This window comes from Anomaloglossus baeobatrachus, chromosome 5, assembly GCF_048569485.1.
Source record: "Anomaloglossus baeobatrachus isolate aAnoBae1 chromosome 5, aAnoBae1.hap1, whole genome shotgun sequence".
NCBI classification, from domain to species: domain Eukaryota; kingdom Metazoa; phylum Chordata; class Amphibia; order Anura; family Aromobatidae; genus Anomaloglossus; species Anomaloglossus baeobatrachus.
In genome coordinates, this window is record NC_134357.1 from 535,294,828 (window position 1) to 535,313,185 (window position 18,358).

General features: G+C 58.4%; 1 protein-coding gene across 1 annotated transcript in view; it reads left to right on the plus strand.

The window, feature by feature from the left end:
• Positions 1-18,358, plus strand: part of LOC142312120 (uncharacterized) — a 42,337-nt gene that overhangs the window by 1,414 nt on the left and 22,565 nt on the right. The gene's annotated exons all lie outside the window — the stretch shown is intronic.

Sequence of the window (18,358 nt, forward strand, 5' to 3'; positions counted from 1 at the left end):
AGCACGGACACGCAGGCAGCCGGCGGGCCTCCAGCACGGACACGCAGGCAGCCGGCGGGCCTCCAGCACGGACACGCAGGCAGCCGGCGGGCCTCCAGCACGGACACGCAGGCAGCCGGCGGGCCTCCAGCACGGACACGCAGGCAGCCGGCGGGCCTCCAGCACGGACACGCAGGCAGCCGGCGGGCCTCCAGCACGGACACGCAGGCAGCCGGCGGGCCTCCAGCACGGACACGCAGGCAGCCGGCGGGCCTCCAGCACGGACACGCAGGCAGCCGGCGGGCCTCCAGCACGGACACGCAGGCAGCCGGCGGGCCTCCAGCACGGACACGCAGGCAGCCGGCGGGCCTCCAGCACGGACACGCAGGCAGCCGGCGGGCCTCCAGCACGGACACGCAGGCAGCCGGCGGGCCTCCAGCACGGACACGCAGGCAGCCGGCGGGCCTCCAGCACGGACACGCAGGCAGCCGGCGGGCCTCCAGCACGGACACGCAGGCAGCCGGCGGGCCTCCAGCACGGACACGCAGGCAGCCGGCGGGCCTCCAGCACGGACACGCAGGCAGCCGGCGGGCCTCCAGCACGGACACGCAGGCAGCCGGCGGGCCTCCAGCACGGACACGCAGGCAGCCGGCGGGCCTCCAGCACGGACACGCAGGCAGCCGGCGGGCCTCCAGCACGGACACGCAGGCAGCCGGCGGGCCTCCAGCACGGACACGCAGGCAGCCGGCGGGCCTCCAGCACGGACACGCAGGCAGCCGGCGGGCCTCCAGCACGGACACGCAGGCAGCCGGCGGGCCTCCAGCACGGACACGCAGGCAGCCGGCGGGGCCTCCAGCACGGACACGCAGGCAGCCGGCGGGCCTCCAGCACGGACACGCAGGCAGCCGGCGGGCCTCCAGCACGGACACGCAGGCAGCCGGCGGGCCTCCAGCACGGACACGCAGGCAGCCGGCGGGCCTCCAGCACGGACACGCAGGCAGCCGGCGGGCCTCCAGCACGGACACGCAGGCAGCCGGCGGGCCTCCAGCACGGACACGCAGGCAGCCGGCGGGCCTCCAGCACGGACACGCAGGCAGCCGGCGGGCCCTCCAGCACGGACACGCAGGCAGCCGGCGGGCCTCCAGCACGGACACGCAGGCAGCCGGCGGGCCTCCAGCACGGACACGCAGGCAGCCGGCGGGCCTCCAGCACGGACACGCAGGCAGCCGGCGGGCCTCCAGCACGGACACGCAGGCAGCCGGCGGGCCTCCAGCACGGACACGCAGGCAGCCGGCGGGCCTCCAGCACGGACACGCAGGCAGCCGGCGGGCCTCCAGCACGGACACGCAGGCAGCCGGCGGGCCTCCAGCACGGACACGCAGGCAGCCGGCGGGCCTCCAGCACGGACACGCAGGCAGCCGGCGGGCCTCCAGCACGGACACGCAGGCAGCCGGCGGGCCTCCAGCACGGACACGCAGGCAGCCGGCGGGCCTCCAGCACGGACACGCAGGCAGCCGGCGGGCCTCCAGCACGGACACGCAGGCAGCCGGCGGGCCTCCAGCACGGACACGCAGGCAGCCGGCGGGCCTCCAGCACGGACACGCAGGCAGCCGGCGGGCCTCCAGCACGGACACGCAGGCAGCCGGCGGGCCTCCAGCACGGACACGCAGGCAGCCGGCGGGCCTCCAGCACGGACACGCAGGCAGCCGGCGGGCCTCCAGCACGGACACGCAGGCAGCCGGCGGGCCTCCAGCACGGACACGCAGGCAGCCGGCGGGCCTCCAGCACGGACACGCAGGCAGCCGGCGGGCCTCCAGCACGGACACGCAGGCAGCCGGCGGGCCTCCAGCACGGACACGCAGGCAGCCGGCGGGCCTCCAGCACGGACACGCAGGCAGCCGGCGGGCCTCCAGCACGGACACGCAGGCAGCCGGCGGGCCTCCAGCACGGACACGCAGGCAGCCGGCGGGCCTCCAGCACGGACACGCAGGCAGCCGGCGGGCCTCCAGCACGGACACGCAGGCAGCCGGCGGGCCTCCAGCACGGACACGCAGGCAGCCGGCGGGCCTCCAGCACGGACACGCAGGCAGCCGGCGGGCCTCCAGCACGGACACGCAGGCAGCCGGCGGGCCTCCAGCACGGACACGCAGGCAGCCGGCGGGCCTCCAGCACGGACACGCAGGCAGCCGGCGGGCCTCCAGCACGGACACGCAGGCAGCCGGCGGGCCTCCAGCACGGACACGCAGGCAGCCGGCGGGCCTCCAGCACGGACACGCAGGCAGCCGGCGGGCCTCCAGCACGGACACGCAGGCAGCCGGCGGGCCTCCAGCACGGACACGCAGGCAGCCGGCGGGCCTCCAGCACGGACACGCAGGCAGCCGGCGGGCCTCCAGCACGGACACGCAGGCAGCCGGCGGGCCTCCAGCACGGACACGCAGGCAGCCGGCGGGCCTCCAGCACGGACACGCAGGCAGCCGGCGGGCCTCCAGCACGGACACGCAGGCAGCCGGCGGGCCTCCAGCACGGACACGCAGGCAGCCGGCGGGCCTCCAGCACGGACACGCAGGCAGCCGGCGGGCCTCCAGCACGGACACGCAGGCAGCCGGCGGGCCTCCAGCACGGACACGCAGGCAGCCGGCGGGCCTCCAGCACGGACACGCAGGCAGCCGGCGGGCCTCCAGCACGGACACGCAGGCAGCCGGCGGGCCTCCAGCACGGACACGCAGGCAGCCGGCGGGCCTCCAGCACGGACACGCAGGCAGCCGGCGGGCCTCCAGCACGGACACGCAGGCAGCCGGCGGGCCTCCAGCACGGACACGCAGGCAGCCGGCGGGCCTCCAGCACGGACACGCAGGCAGCCGGCGGGCCTCCAGCACGGACACGCAGGCAGCCGGCGGGCCTCCAGCACGGACACGCAGGCAGCCGGCGGGCCTCCAGCACGGACACGCAGGCAGCCGGCGGGCCTCCAGCACGGACACGCAGGCAGCCGGCGGGCCTCCAGCACGGACACGCAGGCAGCCGGCGGGCCTCCAGCACGGACACGCAGGCAGCCGGCGGGCCTCCAGCACGGACACGCAGGCAGCCGGCGGGCCTCCAGCACGGACACGCAGGCAGCCGGCGGGCCTCCAGCACGGACACGCAGGCAGCCGGCGGGCCTCCAGCACGGACACGCAGGCAGCCGGCGGGCCTCCAGCACGGACACGCAGGCAGCCGGCGGGCCTCCAGCACGGACACGCAGGCAGCCGGCGGGCCTCCAGCACGGACACGCAGGCAGCCGGCGGGCCTCCAGCACGGACACGCAGGCAGCCGGCGGGCCTCCAGCACGGACACGCAGGCAGCCGGCGGGCCTCCAGCACGGACACGCAGGCAGCCGGCGGGCCTCCAGCACGGACACGCAGGCAGCCGGCGGGCCTCCAGCACGGACACGCAGGCAGCCGGCGGGCCTCCAGCACGGACACGCAGGCAGCCACAGTGAGGCGGCCGGTCGCCTTCACAGACAGGCGGCCGGCCGCCTTCACAGACAGGCGGCGGGCCGCCCGCACAGAGAGGCGGCCAGCCGCCCGCAGAGAGAGGCGGCCGGGCCGCCCGCAGAATGAGGCGGCGGGCCGCCCGCACAGACAGGCGGCGGGGGGCGCCCGCACAGACAGGCGGCAGGGGGGGCGCCCGCACAGACAGGCGGCAGGGGGGCGCCCGCACAGACAGGTGGCGGGCCGACCGCACAGACAGGCGGCCGGCCGACCGCACAGACAGGCTCCGGCCGGGGGTGAGGGGGGAGGGAGGGAAATCAGCGCTGGGGAGATTAGTTTACTGTACCAGCAGCAGCACAGGCAGCGCTCCTCTCTATGCCACGTCTACTAGGATGGTAGGAGGGAAAAGCAGGGAGGCGGAGAGAGAGTGGGTGGGCGGAGCCCGGGAGCCGGCCGTCCCGCCCGTGGCAACGGGACAAACAACGTAAAGCGTGAAAGTCCCGCTGTATCCGGGACGGTTGGGAGGTATGCAGCATGTTAGAATGTGTACATAAGATCCCGCTGGTGGTGGCCGCAGCTTATAGGCCCCAAATCTGGTGACAGGTTCCCTTTAAAGTGAACCTGTCAGGTGCAATATGCACTCAGAGCCAGGAGCAGTTCTGGGCACATATTGCTAATCCCTGCCTAACCGTCCCTGTATACACTAGCATAGATAAAGAGATCAAGAACAAATATTTTTAAAGATCTTATATCTTATGCTAATGAGCGCGGGGACTAGTCACAAGGGCGTTACTTCACTTGGCTAGTCGGCTCGCATAGCATGTTAGCATGTTATTACGCCCCTGTGTGAGTACTAACACGCTATGTGAGCCGACTAGCCAAGTGAAGTAACGCCCTTGGGACTAGTCCCCGCGCTAATTAGCATAAGATATAAGCTCTTTAAAAATACTTTTTCTATAGATGCCTTTATCTATGCTAGTGTATACAGGGACAGTTAGGGAGGGATTAGCAATATACACCCAGAACTGCTCCTGGCTCTGAGTGCAGATTGCACCTGATAGGTTCCCTTTAAAGGGAAACTGTCACCAGAAATTTAGCAAAAAAAATAAAAGATTCCCCCTCTGCAGCTCCTGGGCTGCATTCTGGAAAGGTTCCTGTTGCTATTGTGCCCCCTTTGAGACTTAAAATAATACTTTATGAAGTCTTACCTTTTTGTATGCAAATCTGTTTTTATGGTCACGGGGGCGGGCTGCCTGGCGTCCGTTATTCCCCCTCCTGCCGTTGTACGCCGTCCCCCATTGCTCATTTCCATACATGAGGACGCCTTCCTCATGTAACTGTCCTCCTGAAGTTTTGTGCATGCCCAGTGCCACTCTCGCGGGAGTGAGCACTGTGCAAAGTGTGAACGCTTTTGAGGTGATTGCGCAGGCGCGAGATTATGGGCGGCGCTGTGATTGTCATCAGCAGCGTCATCCAAGTACCCGCCCATAATCTCGTGCCCGCGCTTCTCACTCTGCCTCCACCGTTATGCGCAAGCACTGGCCATATGAACCACGTTACCTATTACCATGGGCGCGAGATTATGGGCGGCGCTGTGATTGTCATCAGCAGCGTCATCCAAGTACCCGCCCATAATCTCGTGCCCGCGCTTCTCACTCTGCCTCCACCGTTATGCGCAAGCACTGGCCATATGAACCACGTTACCTATTACCATGGGCGCGAGATTATGGGCGGTGCTGTGATTGTCACCAGCAGCGTCATCCAAGTACCCGCCCATAATCTCGTGCCCGCGCTTCTCACTCTGCCTCCACCGTTATGCGCAAGCACTGGCCATATGAACCACGTTACCTATTACCATGGGCGCGAGATTATGGGCGGCGCTGTGATTGTCATCAGCAAAGTCATCCAAGTACCCGCCCATAATCTCGTGCAAGCAGTAATAGGTAACATGGTTCATATGGCCAGCACTTGCGCATAACGGTGGAGTCAGAGGGAAAAGTGCGGGCACGAGATTATGGGCGGGTACTTGGTTAACGCTGCTGATGACAATCACAGCGCCGCCCATAATCTCGTGCCTGCGCAATCACCTGAAAAAGCGTTCACATGCGCAAAACTTCGGGAGGACAGTTACATGAGGAAGGTGTCCTTGTGTATGTAAATGAGTAATGGGGGACTGCGTAAAGCGGCAGGAGGGGGAATAACGGACGCCAGACAGCCCGCCCCCGTGACCATAAAAACACATTTGCATACAAAAAGGTAAGACTTCATAAAGTATTTTTGTAGGTCTCAAAGGGGGCACAATAACAACAGGAACCTTTCCAGAATGCAGCCCAGGAGCTGCAGAGGGGAAGCTTTTACTTTTATTGTGAAATTTCTGCTGACAGGTTCCCTTTAACTGGTAGAGGAGCCAGGATAAAGCAGAGCTGAAGCTGTTGGGAAGCTAGGACCCAGCAGCTCTGCTCCACAGGCAGGAGACCACTGATCGGTAAGCTAATAGAAGCCTGCAGATGCCACTCTGCATAGGTTATTGCCACTGCTATCTGCAGGAGAGAGAAGTGCTGATTGCACGGTCTCCTCAGCTTCCTGATCCCCGTGTGTCTGCAGCAGTGAGAAGCCGCACACGGGGAATCAGAGAACAGCTGCAGAGAAACGCAGGCTCCGGGACTGGGGGGGTCGGCTCTGGTGCAGGGGGGGGGGGGCTCTGCTGCAGGGGGGGGGGGGTCGCTCTGCTGCAGGGGGGTCGCTCTGCTGCAGGGGGTGATTCATACCTCAGCAGCAGTCACAGGAGTAGGTGCGCGCTCGGCTCTGTAATGAATAGTAGAAGGGAGAAACAGCGAGGCGGGGCTACAGTGGGTGGGTGGAGCCGGGATAAACAGCCTCACGGGCGGGACCCGGGATCAAAGGCTCAGAAGAGGGACTGTCCCGCTGTATCCGGGACGGTTGGGAGGTATGCCTGTGGTATGCGGTCAGGGAAACTGCCGCCGCTGCTGGTGCTCAGCAGCTGATGGTTTTGCAGCAGAGATGGTATCGCTCCCCACAGGCAGAGCAGGCCCCAGGGAGGATAATGAGGGGAATAGAGATGGCTTTAAGTGCCAAGGCACGGGGGGGCGGCGGCGGCGGGAACAAAGAGTCTAAACCAGTTGTTGCGGTTCCAGGTGGTTTACTCAGTCTTTAGAGCTGCTCGCCCCGGGTTATGCCGGTTACCTGCTGTGATGGGCTCCGTTGAACCCGGATCCTTTCAGAGGTGAGACTAGTGAGGTGATCGGGGGCTCTTTCCTCCTAGCACCATGTGTGTTGGATCCCTGTGGCTTGAAGCTACTTGGGGACCCCAGTCTGTCTCGAGTAGTACTCTTGTGACGCCCTGGGCAAGCCAGGGGTCACAGGTCATCACACCACCACACCCTACATCCCAGTTAGGAACACCAAAGCTAAACTAAAATCCTTGTTGCCTTCCTCCAGAGGCTGATGATTCACACCAGGGGGTGGGCCAGGCGGTTGGCTCCGCCCACCGAGGAGTTCACAGCTCTGGAGGCGGGAAGAACCAGTCAGTCAGCTCAGGGAAGAGCTTGAGTTAAGTCAGGGAAGTGAGGAGATAGAGTTTGGAGGAGGAAGTGGAAGGAGTGAAGTGAAGGAAGTAAAGTGGAAAAGGAGGAAAGTGAGAGCGGTGACAGTAAGAAAGCCTGAGGTAGTCCAGCTGAGTGCAGGACAGGGTCAGCAAGGTCAGCAACGGCGGTGACTGTCTGGAGGGGGACCGTTTGGAAGTTCCTGGAAGGACCGCGGACGGGTAGTGACCCGGCGGTCTGGAGCAGCGGACCAAAGGACAGTCAGCACCAGGGCAGGGGCCTCTCGGACCCCAGCAAGGCTTGGAGTCGCCAGAATTTGCCACATCCGTTAGTGAAGGGGACGCAGATCCCCCAACAACCAAGTCCCGATAGAAGGCAACAGCCCAACCATTGTAGCAGAAACACCGCCACCGCCAGGGCACCAGTTTCTCAGGGCCAGCGCCTGCGGGCAAAGAGTAGAGCTCCTCCGGTCCAGCTTGAAACCGGGGAGCGGGTTACCGGTGGGAACCCATCGCTACCAAAACAGAAACAAAGGTGCAAGGAAAAGGGACATCACCGTCACCTACTGGGAGAGCAAGTGCAGCCGTCCGTGGGAACCGTCTTTCCAGCCGTGTGGTTTACCGTAAAACTGTGTCAACGTCTCAGGCTGAGTGAGTACCACAGTGCCGCAAGGCACAGCGCTGCCCCCGCGTCCCTGCGCCCACCAGGCCAAGCATCTCCCATCTCATCACCGGGCCCCGGGAACACCAACCCCTACCCACGGAGGGGCAACGCAACACTTGGCTGCTCCGCATCACCATCCCCGGGATCCCCATATTGAGCAGCGGTGGTGAAATCACCACAACCGTGGGTGGCGTCACGGACAATAAACTATCCCCACACCCAACAACCCCCTTTCACTCACGGGCGAGGAGTGCCGCTCGAGAACCCCCGGGATCCGGCCCACAGCTCGAGCCACCACTGAGCAGCAGCCGCCGGACCCGAGCAGAAGGGGTGAGCGTAGTGTGCTGGCACCCTCCTCCCCGCCCGCGACAACTTGGCGTCACGAACAGGATCTTACCGCTCTGCCGTTTGGTAGAGGTGCGCCTTGTTACCGCCGGAGGTATCCGGCTGAAAAATTTCAGAAGTCGCCATCTTTGGCGCGAAAAGTTCCCGCTCGAGCGTCTTCTCGAGTAGCAGAGGCGCGAAGGCCAAAACCCCGCCCCGAGAGAGGAGGGGCCGAAAAGAGCTAAGGGGGACGCGATGGCGGCTGGCTGCATGTAGCTGCAGCTAAAAAGCAGGGACGCCAGGACTCTGCAGCCATACTGGGTTCCTGGAAGGCACGATTGCCGAGCTGTACAACCCAACTCCCAACGAGGAAGCGCCCGGCACGGCGACGTGGGTGAGGGACCGGACCGTCCCGCTGAGTAACCGTCTGCAGGCCCATATGCAACTCCTCCTGGAGGAGTGGGAGACCGACATGGCGGACGTGGTGGCTGCTATGTGGAGACGCGAGGTTGAAGAGGAGTTGGAGGAGCGGGTAAGCGACCCACGCCCCTGTCTTCCTAAGGGATCGGCCGTTGGAGCTGAGGGGCCCGGCCGGCTTCCGCTCACCCTGCCTCTCTCCCCGCTACCCGTGATAGCTGCTGCCGACCCGCCATTAGGCCCGCTACCTGCCCAACCGGTAGCGATACCCTGCCCAGCCGCTCCGGCGGACCAGCCGGCTGCAGACGTCCAGGACGGCCCTGAAGTACACCAGGGGGAACCGCGAGGACCGCGGCCTCTTAACAGCATGGTGACAGAAGTCCCAGTAGAGACTGTGCCAGACCCTGAGCCCGTGACCGTGGCCTGGATGAAGGCCCGGGTGATTCAGTTCCACCAGCGTCAGCGGGAACAAATCCTCCAGATGATGGAGCAGTGGACCAGTGAGGTGGAGATGCTGATTACAACTACCCCAATGTACGAAAGGGGAATAGATGTAGCAGAACCGACTGGTGACCCACGTCCCTATGTCCTACCAGGACCGGCCGCTGCGGCTGAGGGGCCCGGCCTAGTCTCGGCCTATGCATCACCCTTGCCGTTACTTCTGGGGCGCCTCAGTGTAAGCTCGCCTGATTTGCTGCTCCGTGCTACCGCGGAGGGGGCTGAAGTGCTGGATGCTGGAGGCCAAGAGGCTGCGGCAGCTGGCGGTGACCCGCCTGACGCAGGAACAAGAGATGATGACCTCGGCCCCAGCCCCGGGTCCGCTGCTGAGCTTGAAGAGGCAAGTGAGCGTTCCCGCTATGTGGGAGACCCCGTGGTTTACCACACCCCGCGTACCGGTGGAAATGGGTACCGGGTGCCCCTGTCACAGCAGGCATGTCAGTGCATGTTTGATATGCTGGTGGAGGGTGATGGATCCGCTCTAGCTGAATACTCGGAGTAAGGGCAGCGGATGCCCGCTGCAGCAGTCCCCGTTGGGACCACAAGAGTGGTTTGTTGGTTTGAAAGTTGGAAAAGTTTACAGAAAATGATAAGAAAAATGATTACCGTGTACTTCACCTGATTTCAAAAAGTGATTTGCAACCGGCCGGAGCCGGCACCGTTGTCCCAATGGGGACCGTTTAAAAAGTTTGCATGGGAACTATCCATGGACAAGCCCGTGAACTTGCAGGGCAACTACAAACGTTAAGTGGCTTGTAAATATGTTGTTTTACCGTACCGTTTTCCGCAGTTGCCGCCTCCGGAGAGGCAGGTTGGAGGGAGGGCCCTCAGCAGAGCAGGCTGGGGCCCAGCCACCAAAGGAACCGGTGGCTACCCTCTGGAGGGGAAGGACAGATCCCGCTCGGGTAACTTGTGCTGGACTGTGGGTCAAGGGGTGCTGCCTGGGCTTTAGGGGCAGCATCAGGGCCAGGTTGCTTGGGTGGGAGAGAGCGGAAACCGTACCCGTAAAACCGTTTAGTAACGTTTAAGAAATGTGCCTCCCGTTATGGGAAGATTCATTAAAAATGTATATATGTTACCGTTTACAATGTTATATTTTGCAGAAAAATAAAACCGGTGTTGGACGGGCAGCCCGCGGACGGTCTGCATTTTGCTAAGGGGGAATGTGACGCCCTGGGCAAGCCAGGGGTCACAGGTCATCACACCACCACACCCTACATCCCAGTTAGGAACACCAAAGCTAAACTAAAATCCTTGTTGCCTTCCTCCAGAGGCTGATGATTCACACCAGGGGGTGGGCCAGGCGGTTGGCTCCGCCCACCGAGGAGTTCACAGCTCTGGAGGCGGGAAGAACCAGTCAGTCAGCTCAGGGAAGAGCTTGAGTTAAGTCAGGGAAGTGAGGAGATAGAGTTTGGAGGAGGAAGTGGAAGGAGTGAAGTGAAGGAAGTAAAGTGGAAAAGGAGGAAAGTGAGAGCGGTGACAGTAAGAAAGCCTGAGGTAGTCCAGCTGAGTGCAGGACAGGGTCAGCAAGGTCAGCAACGGCGGTGACTGTCTGGAGGGGGACCGTTTGGAAGTTCCTGGAAGGACCGCGGACGGGTAGTGACCCGGCGGTCTGGAGCAGCGGACCAAAGGACAGTCAGCACCAGGGCAGGGGCCTCTCGGACCCCGGCAAGGCTTGGAGTCGCCAGAATTTGCCACAACCGTTAGTGAAGGGGACGCAGATCCCCCAACAACCAAGTCCCGATAGAAGGCAACAGCCCAACCATTGTAGCAGAAACACCGCCACCGCCAGGGCACCAGTTTCTCAGGGCCAGCGCCTGCGGGCAAAGAGTAGAGCTCCTCCGGTCCAGCTTGAAACCGGGGAGCGGGTTACCGGTGGGAACCCATCGCTACCAACACAGAAACAAAGGTGCAAGGAAAAGGGACATCACCGTCACCTACTGGGAGAGCAAGTGCAGCCGTCCGTGGGAACCGTCTTTCCAGCCGTGTGGTTTACCGTAAAACTGTGTCAATGTCTCAGGCTGAGTGAGTACCACAGTGCCGCAAGGCACAGCGCTGCCCCTGCGTCCCTGCGCCCACCAGGCCAAGCATCTCCCATCTCATCACCGGGCCCCGGGAACACCAACCCCTACCCACGGAGGGGCAACGCAACACCTGGCTGCTCCGCATCACCATCACCTGGAATCCCCATATTGAGCAGCGGTGATGAAATCACCACAACCGTGGGTGGCGTCACGGACAATAAACTATCCCCACACCCAACAACCCCCTTTCACTCACGGGCGAGGAGTGCCGCTCGAGAACCCCCGGGATCCGGCCCACAGCTCGAGCCACCACTGATCAGCAGCCGCCGGACCCGAGCAGAAGGGGTGAGCGTAGTGTGCTGGCACCCTCCTCCCCGCCCGCGACACTCTTGTCCCTATTTGCAGGCACCACGGCTCCGTCGTGGGGCCTGGATGTGTTCAAGCCCCCGGATCCTATATGGCACTGTGCTTTCGGGCTCTTTGTGGCCAGGGAAGCTTGAAACCTCCCTATCCCGGCAGATTCGGAGGAACCAACATAAGTATGATTTCTCCTGGGGTCCTGCACCCTGTGTGGCACCGGTCCCAAGAGAGCAATGAAGCTCTCTCCTCGGTGACCGCTGGTGAAACTCCTGTGTCCCACCGGAGCACCAGTGAGGCACATCTGCTCCATTCCTCTCCTGCTCGAAAACTCCTCAAAACTGTTATGTTGACTCCTAACTCCCCGTTGGTGGCTGCTCCTCCGAAGAGCCCCTGTCACTAGTGGGTGGTGTCCTTCATGTTCGAAGGCACACTTAAGACCCGACCCTAGCCCGGTCCCCATTGGGGAGAGCTATTTGATTGTGAATGTGAGCGTGTAAGTGGTGAAACCAATACCGACCTCCTCTGGATCCGGGTGTAGCATTACACCTTAAATCAGGTGCAATACTCTGTGGCGACTGAAGCCTCAGGGGCGCCACATATACAGGAAATTAACAATAAATATAAACCTTTATTGGGTCTATTAAAAGATAAAATCACACAAACAGACAAAAAATGGGGACTGCCCAAATCAGCCAATGTCCCACATGGAGAATTCACATAGAAGAAAAAAACATGATATGGGGACAAAAAAAACCCACACTCGGTTATTCTTACACAAACTGTTGTCAAGCGACCAACAGCTTCCCAAAATTCATAAGGGGAATATAGCCTAGTTAGCCAGAGAGTTATTAGACATGGCAGAGAAGGAGCATGTGAATGAGTGTGATCTGCAATTAGTACCTAACCACGCTACATGGGTGACTTGACAAATTACTAAAGCCTAGAATTACATAAGAAAGAAAATACACTCCAAGTATTTGTAGCGCCCAGGAAAGGGTGTACTCGGTCCCGGGCGGTAACAAATGGGAATGTCTCTCTGAAGGCCCTTGCCCGGTTCCATGCCCTGGTCTCCTTTTTGTAAGGGGGTATATTTACAAGGGGTGAATAGAGTTAATGTCATGTGACGCCACCTGCGGGTTGCGGTTAAGGATAGAGAACCGCTGCTGCTAAATGTGAGTACTCCCAGAGCTGGTGGTGATTGCAGCAATGGTCTTAGGCCCTCCGCAGGTAGAGCCGTGCCTGGGAGATGATGAGGGATAATAACAGAGACCACACCAGGTTGTCTTTAACAGTCTATACTCACTTGGACCCAGGAGTTGCTGGTTTAAGTCCCTTGGAGTATCAGTGCCAATGTAGTGACCCAGGTTGCTCTGTCCCCGGTACTCTCTGTTGGTTGGGTCCCCGTAGCATGGAGCGTTTGGGGCCCGACTGTTCCTTTTGGGGGTACAGTCTCCTTCTCCATATGGCAGGCAGTGCGGACCCTGTGTGGGAGGTAAGTGTCCGAACCCCGATCCTACTTTACTGCTGATGCCCCCGGATTATTTGGTTCGGTGAAGGTGTCCTCACCGGGCAGGTATTTATTAAGCCTTATAGAACTGGTGCCTGATCTGGGGCCCTGTACGTGCTCTGGTCCCAGCGGTATCTCTGGTACCCGACCTAGCGACCTCTCTCCTGTGCCCCCGGGTCACCACTACACGGACCCAGCTCAGGCACGTCCGCACACCTCTCCTGTGTACTGCACTCTCTAGACTCCCTACTGACTGCTGACCCCTCCCACTAGGCTGGCTAATCCCAGGGACTCGTTCCTTTCCATGGCGACCATCCCCTTATATGGTTAACCTACTATGCCCGGTGTGGAGTGGAGAACTAGGATTTTGGTTGTGCTTTGGTGGTATCGGCACTGGTACTCCAGGTCCCAGGGGGTAGGTCCTGCATCCCCAAGAGGATGCAGTTCTTTGTAGTGCCCTGAGGGTCACAGGGGCGCTACACATTTCTAAAACAAAAAGCCCAGCCACACATTGTACAGAAACCTATGGTTCAAAAATAAATAACTGAATGTCAGATATGTCTATCCAATAGGGGGTGATACTGTTATCCTTATCACAATCCAAACCCCTGACAGTTACTGACAAATATGATAATGACCATATGGATCAATATACAAAAAGTAATGACAAAGAAAAGGTGTTACCACCATACACCAAAGGGGGGAGCGCTAATATCACAGCCACACCATACCCTCCCATCTGGCAACACTCTGACCTCAATCATCCAAGCTCCTGGACCTCCTGACTAGGGCTGAGCGGGCCCGGGCTGTAAATGTCCGGATCCGCGCGGTTTCAGCACTATTCCCGGGCCCGATCCGGGCCCGGGATTCCGGCAGCAGGATCTGGAACCGGCAATTAATAAAAAATGAAAAAAAAAACAATAAATAAATAGCGTTTCATACTTACCAGACTCTGTCATGGCGGCACACTTGCTTCCGGGTCGCGCTTTCACTTCCTGTGCTGTCATACAGCTTTCCATGTTTTCCCCGCCCACCGGCCATCCTCTCAGCTGTGATTGGTTCCTGGCTGACGCGCCCCCAACCTGTGACAGTGTCTGCTATGCAGTCATCGCTTATCGCGGTCAGTACGACGCTGCACTCAGAGCGGGCGGTCGTGCTCTATGGCTGCTCGCTCTAACATGTAGCAGAGCCGGAGGTGTCGCCGCGGGACTTCTCCTGTGGATTACGTCGGAGCTGCAGGGTGGTTGGGGTTAATAAAGTGGTGAAGGAGGAGTGTTTTGCATTTTATTTCGAATAAAGGATTTTTCCGTGTGTCTGTGTTTATTTACTGTCACAGGTTTGTGTGATGCAGGTATCTGACAGACGCCTGTACCATCACAAACCTAGAGATTAGCAGCAGCTATGTGCCGCTATTAACCCCTGCTATTACCCCGACTGGCACCGCATCACGCCAGCGGGAAGATCCGGTATCGCATCGGTATGTCGCATCTAACAGATGCGACATACCGGACGGCTGCGGGCTGAGGATATACCAGCCCCCCGGCCGGCGTTATCTTGGCTGGATGTGAAGATTAGGGGGACCGCACGTCGTTTTTTTTTTTACTTTCACCGGAATCACAGGTGCGAGGGGCTCTGGCAGCACCCGGCAGCCTCGCACGTGTGACTCCGGGCACTGGATAAACAGCACAGATACTGCGCGACGGCTGGGGCTGCAGCCGAGCGCTATAACTGTGCTGCCCAGTGTGTTTACCACCGTGACCGACAGTGCACTGCTTTCCCCGCCCACCGGCCATCCTGGAGCCTGTGATTGGTTGCAGTTAGCTGACGCGCTGCCACTCAGGATGGGGGCGTGTCTAGCTGCAACCAACACACGCCGGTGGGCGGGGAAAACTATGAATATTGAATTGTCGGCTCCGGAAGGTAACAGCGTGACCCGGAAGGAGTGTGCCGCCATTACAGCGCCTCGGTGAGTATGTCGCGCTCGCTGCTAGCCCCCTAGCCCCTCCACAAACGTTTTAACCCTCCGGATTCCGGTCCCCATTGACTTATATGGGCACCAGATTCCGGAGCGGATCGGACTTATTTTTAAGTCTGTTAACGACTCGCCGGCCCCGGATTATTGCCATCCCGCTCAACTCTACTCCTGACGCATTTCGTTGGACTCCTCAGAGGAGAAGCAATGGCCAGTAGAGCACTCTTAATATTGCAAAAAGACTGGCATTATAGACAAATGTCTGGGCTTAATATTTTACGTGGACGGGCATTATAAACACGTGTCCAGGCTGTGCTGGAGACAGAGAGGTAGGGGAGGTAGAGGCTTTCAAGGTGGTAGATCATCAGTGGTACAATCTACAGTACCGCCATCTCCCCACACAGTATAATGTATCCGCAGTACCGCCATCTCCCCACACACAGTATAATGTATCTGCAGTACCGCCATCTCCCCACACACAGTATAATGTACCCACAGTATCGCCATCCCCCCCCACACACACAGTATAATGTACCCACAGTACTGCTATCTCCCCACATACAGTATAATGTACCCACAAAACGGCCATCCCCCACACATAGTATAATGTTCCCACAGTGCTGCCATCCGCCCACACACAGTATAATGTATCCACAGTACCACCATCCCCCCACACACAGAATAATGTTCCCACAGTACTGCCATCCCCCCACACACAGTATAATGTACACACAGTACCACCATCTCCCCACTTATAGTATAATGTACCAACAAAACGGCCATCCCCCACACACAGTATAATGTACCCACAGTAACGCCATCCCACCACACACAGTATAATGTACCCACAGTACCGCCATCCCCCCACACACAGTATAATGTACCCACAGTACCGCCATCCCCCCGCACAGTGTAATGTTCCCTCAGTACTGCCACCCCCCCACCCACAGTATAATGCTCCCAACAGTACCACCATCCCCCCAACCCACAGTATAATGTTCCCACAGTGCTGCCATGCCCTCCCACACAGTATAATGTTCCCACAGTACCACCATCCCCCCAACACACAGTAAAATGTTCCCACAGTACTGCCATCCCCACACAGTATAATGCTTCCACAGTACCGCCATCTCCCCACACACAGTATAATGTACTCACAGTACCGCCATCCCCCCACACACAGTGTAATGTTCCCACAAAACCGCCATCCCCCCCCACACACAGTATAATGTACCCACAGTACTTCCATCCCCCCACAAATGGTATAATGTACCCACAGTACTGCTATCCCCCGACATCCTCCCACAGTCTGATCTTCAGCCCCATTCTTGATAGAGTACGAGCCTTTAATAGGCAAGTAGTCTCTGACTGAGTGCTCAGGTATGGAGGAGAAAGCAATGGAGCTTGTGTCCGGCAGTGTGTTTTGTGCCTGGGGCACATGGTTAATGTTATTAGAAAAAAAAAATGGGATTGTGGAATGTGCCAGGGGGTGCCCTGGTATTTTTGGCTTGATTAGGGTACGAGCCCCTCCCCTCTCTGCGTCATGGATCTCACCCCATAGTTTTGGATTGTTGGTTTAACCCTTTGGCTTATATGTTCCCCACCTCCCTGCTAGCTGCCTCTTCCGGCACTGGCTGACAAGAGCTCCCCACCCTCCCTCCCGGTTTTGTGGTTTTGTGGTTTTGTAATTTGCTAAGGAGAATTCTTTACAAGTCACAGCTGACGGTATTTTCAATAGGAAAGGGACCGAGGACGCGTATGCCCTACAGGAGCTGGAGGGGCAACTGTTTTGGTTCAGAGAGAGATGTCACTCACGTTCTGAGTGGAATTCTATTAAAGTGAGTTTAAGGTTAAAATAAAGCTGTGGCCGACCCTGTCCACTAAAGGTTACGAAGTTGTTGTGTTTTATTTCTGTGCCGGGACACATGGGTACGGGTTATGGGCTTGGTTCATGTCATCAGTCTGATATAGATGATCTCAGGACAGCACCATTGTAATAGACATTCTGGGGACATATTATCCCAGAAGTAGACCTTTTATCTTTTTTAATCAGTGGCGCTGTATTTTAGCTCTGTATTTTTTAATTGTTTTATATTTTTAATGTCACTTTCCAGGACACCTTTATTAGGCCCCCGGTTGTCATGGCGATGTTTTGGGATATGTCTATGGGGAACACAGGCCTCCCCTCCCTCCTTTCTTCATTTGCATAAGATAAACTGTAAAATAATCCAAGTTGATTCCTATTAATGACTGTAGCATTGGTAACTATTAGCCGCTTTTCCTCCTGTCTCCATCACTTTATATTATATTTGCTACCATCTTTTCATTCAGCCATTAAAGGCATCAACTACTTAGTAGAGATGAGTGAACACGAACTGTAAAGTTCGGTGTTCGTACCAAACACAGAATAAAAACCCAGTGTTGGAGTTAGGGTGATTTATACAGTGTGTCCACCCATATCCTGTCCACCACCATTAACTTGAGAATGGCGGCAGCTATATGCATAGAAGTGGTGTCTAGGTAGAGTAAAGTAGCCATGCGCTACGCAATGAAACCACCTATAGCGCCACCTGGTGGAGAACAACGGAGTTAGCATTTTTATCTCGAAAACGGAACGAGATAGAAAATAAAAAAGTGAATTACAAAGTTGTAGGGCATCATCAATTCAATACGAATCGACACCTTGCATACAGAAATGCTATGATTAGAACGTGTAAAACTCACAAGGCTGCGGACGTGAAGGGATACCTCACGGAGACCTTCCTACAAGTCATTGGGTATGGTGGCTGCGTGGAGTGGCCTCCACGCTCACACGACATGACCCCATTGGATTTTTTCTGTGAGGTCACATCAAACAGCAGGTGTATGCGACCCCTCCACTAACATTGCAGGACCTACGACGACGTATCACAGTTGCTTGTGCAAACGTGTCACCTATCATATTGCACAATGTGCAGCAAGATACAGTATGCTGTCCAGACTCCAGATGTGCATTGCAGCTGACGGTGGCCACTTAGAGCATCAAAATTAAATGAGCGCCATATGCGTCACCAGCATTCAATGTTTTGGGGGGTCATGGGTTTCATATCAGGGCCGGACTGGGACTCACATTCAGCCCTGGCATTTGGGGGTACACAGGCCCATTTGTCGCGTGGTGAATGTGTGATACCTTTGTGCACTTGTAGATTGTGTAACACAACCATATAACGTAGTCACAGCTGTGACCAGCTTACAGTCCTATTTATTGCTTTATTTGCTGCTATTTTCCCTACAGAGCTCATAGATAATGAAGAGGATGCTGCCCTCTATAGTGCTGTGGCTTCTTCATATTGCTGATGGGCAGGGATACAAAATCAGATTTTTTTTCCACCAATTTCTGAGACCCATAACTTTGCTTTTTTTGGAAAGGGGGAATGGAAGGAAGCTGTAGTTTTCACTGGTGATAATTTTGGACACATATCACTTAGGGAAGGTGCAATGCCATTTTTTGGGGGCAGATCCCACCATGGACACCACTATGAAAAATACTGGAATGACCATATGCATCTACTCGCTGTGCACAGGTTCAGGATTTTCAGCATCTT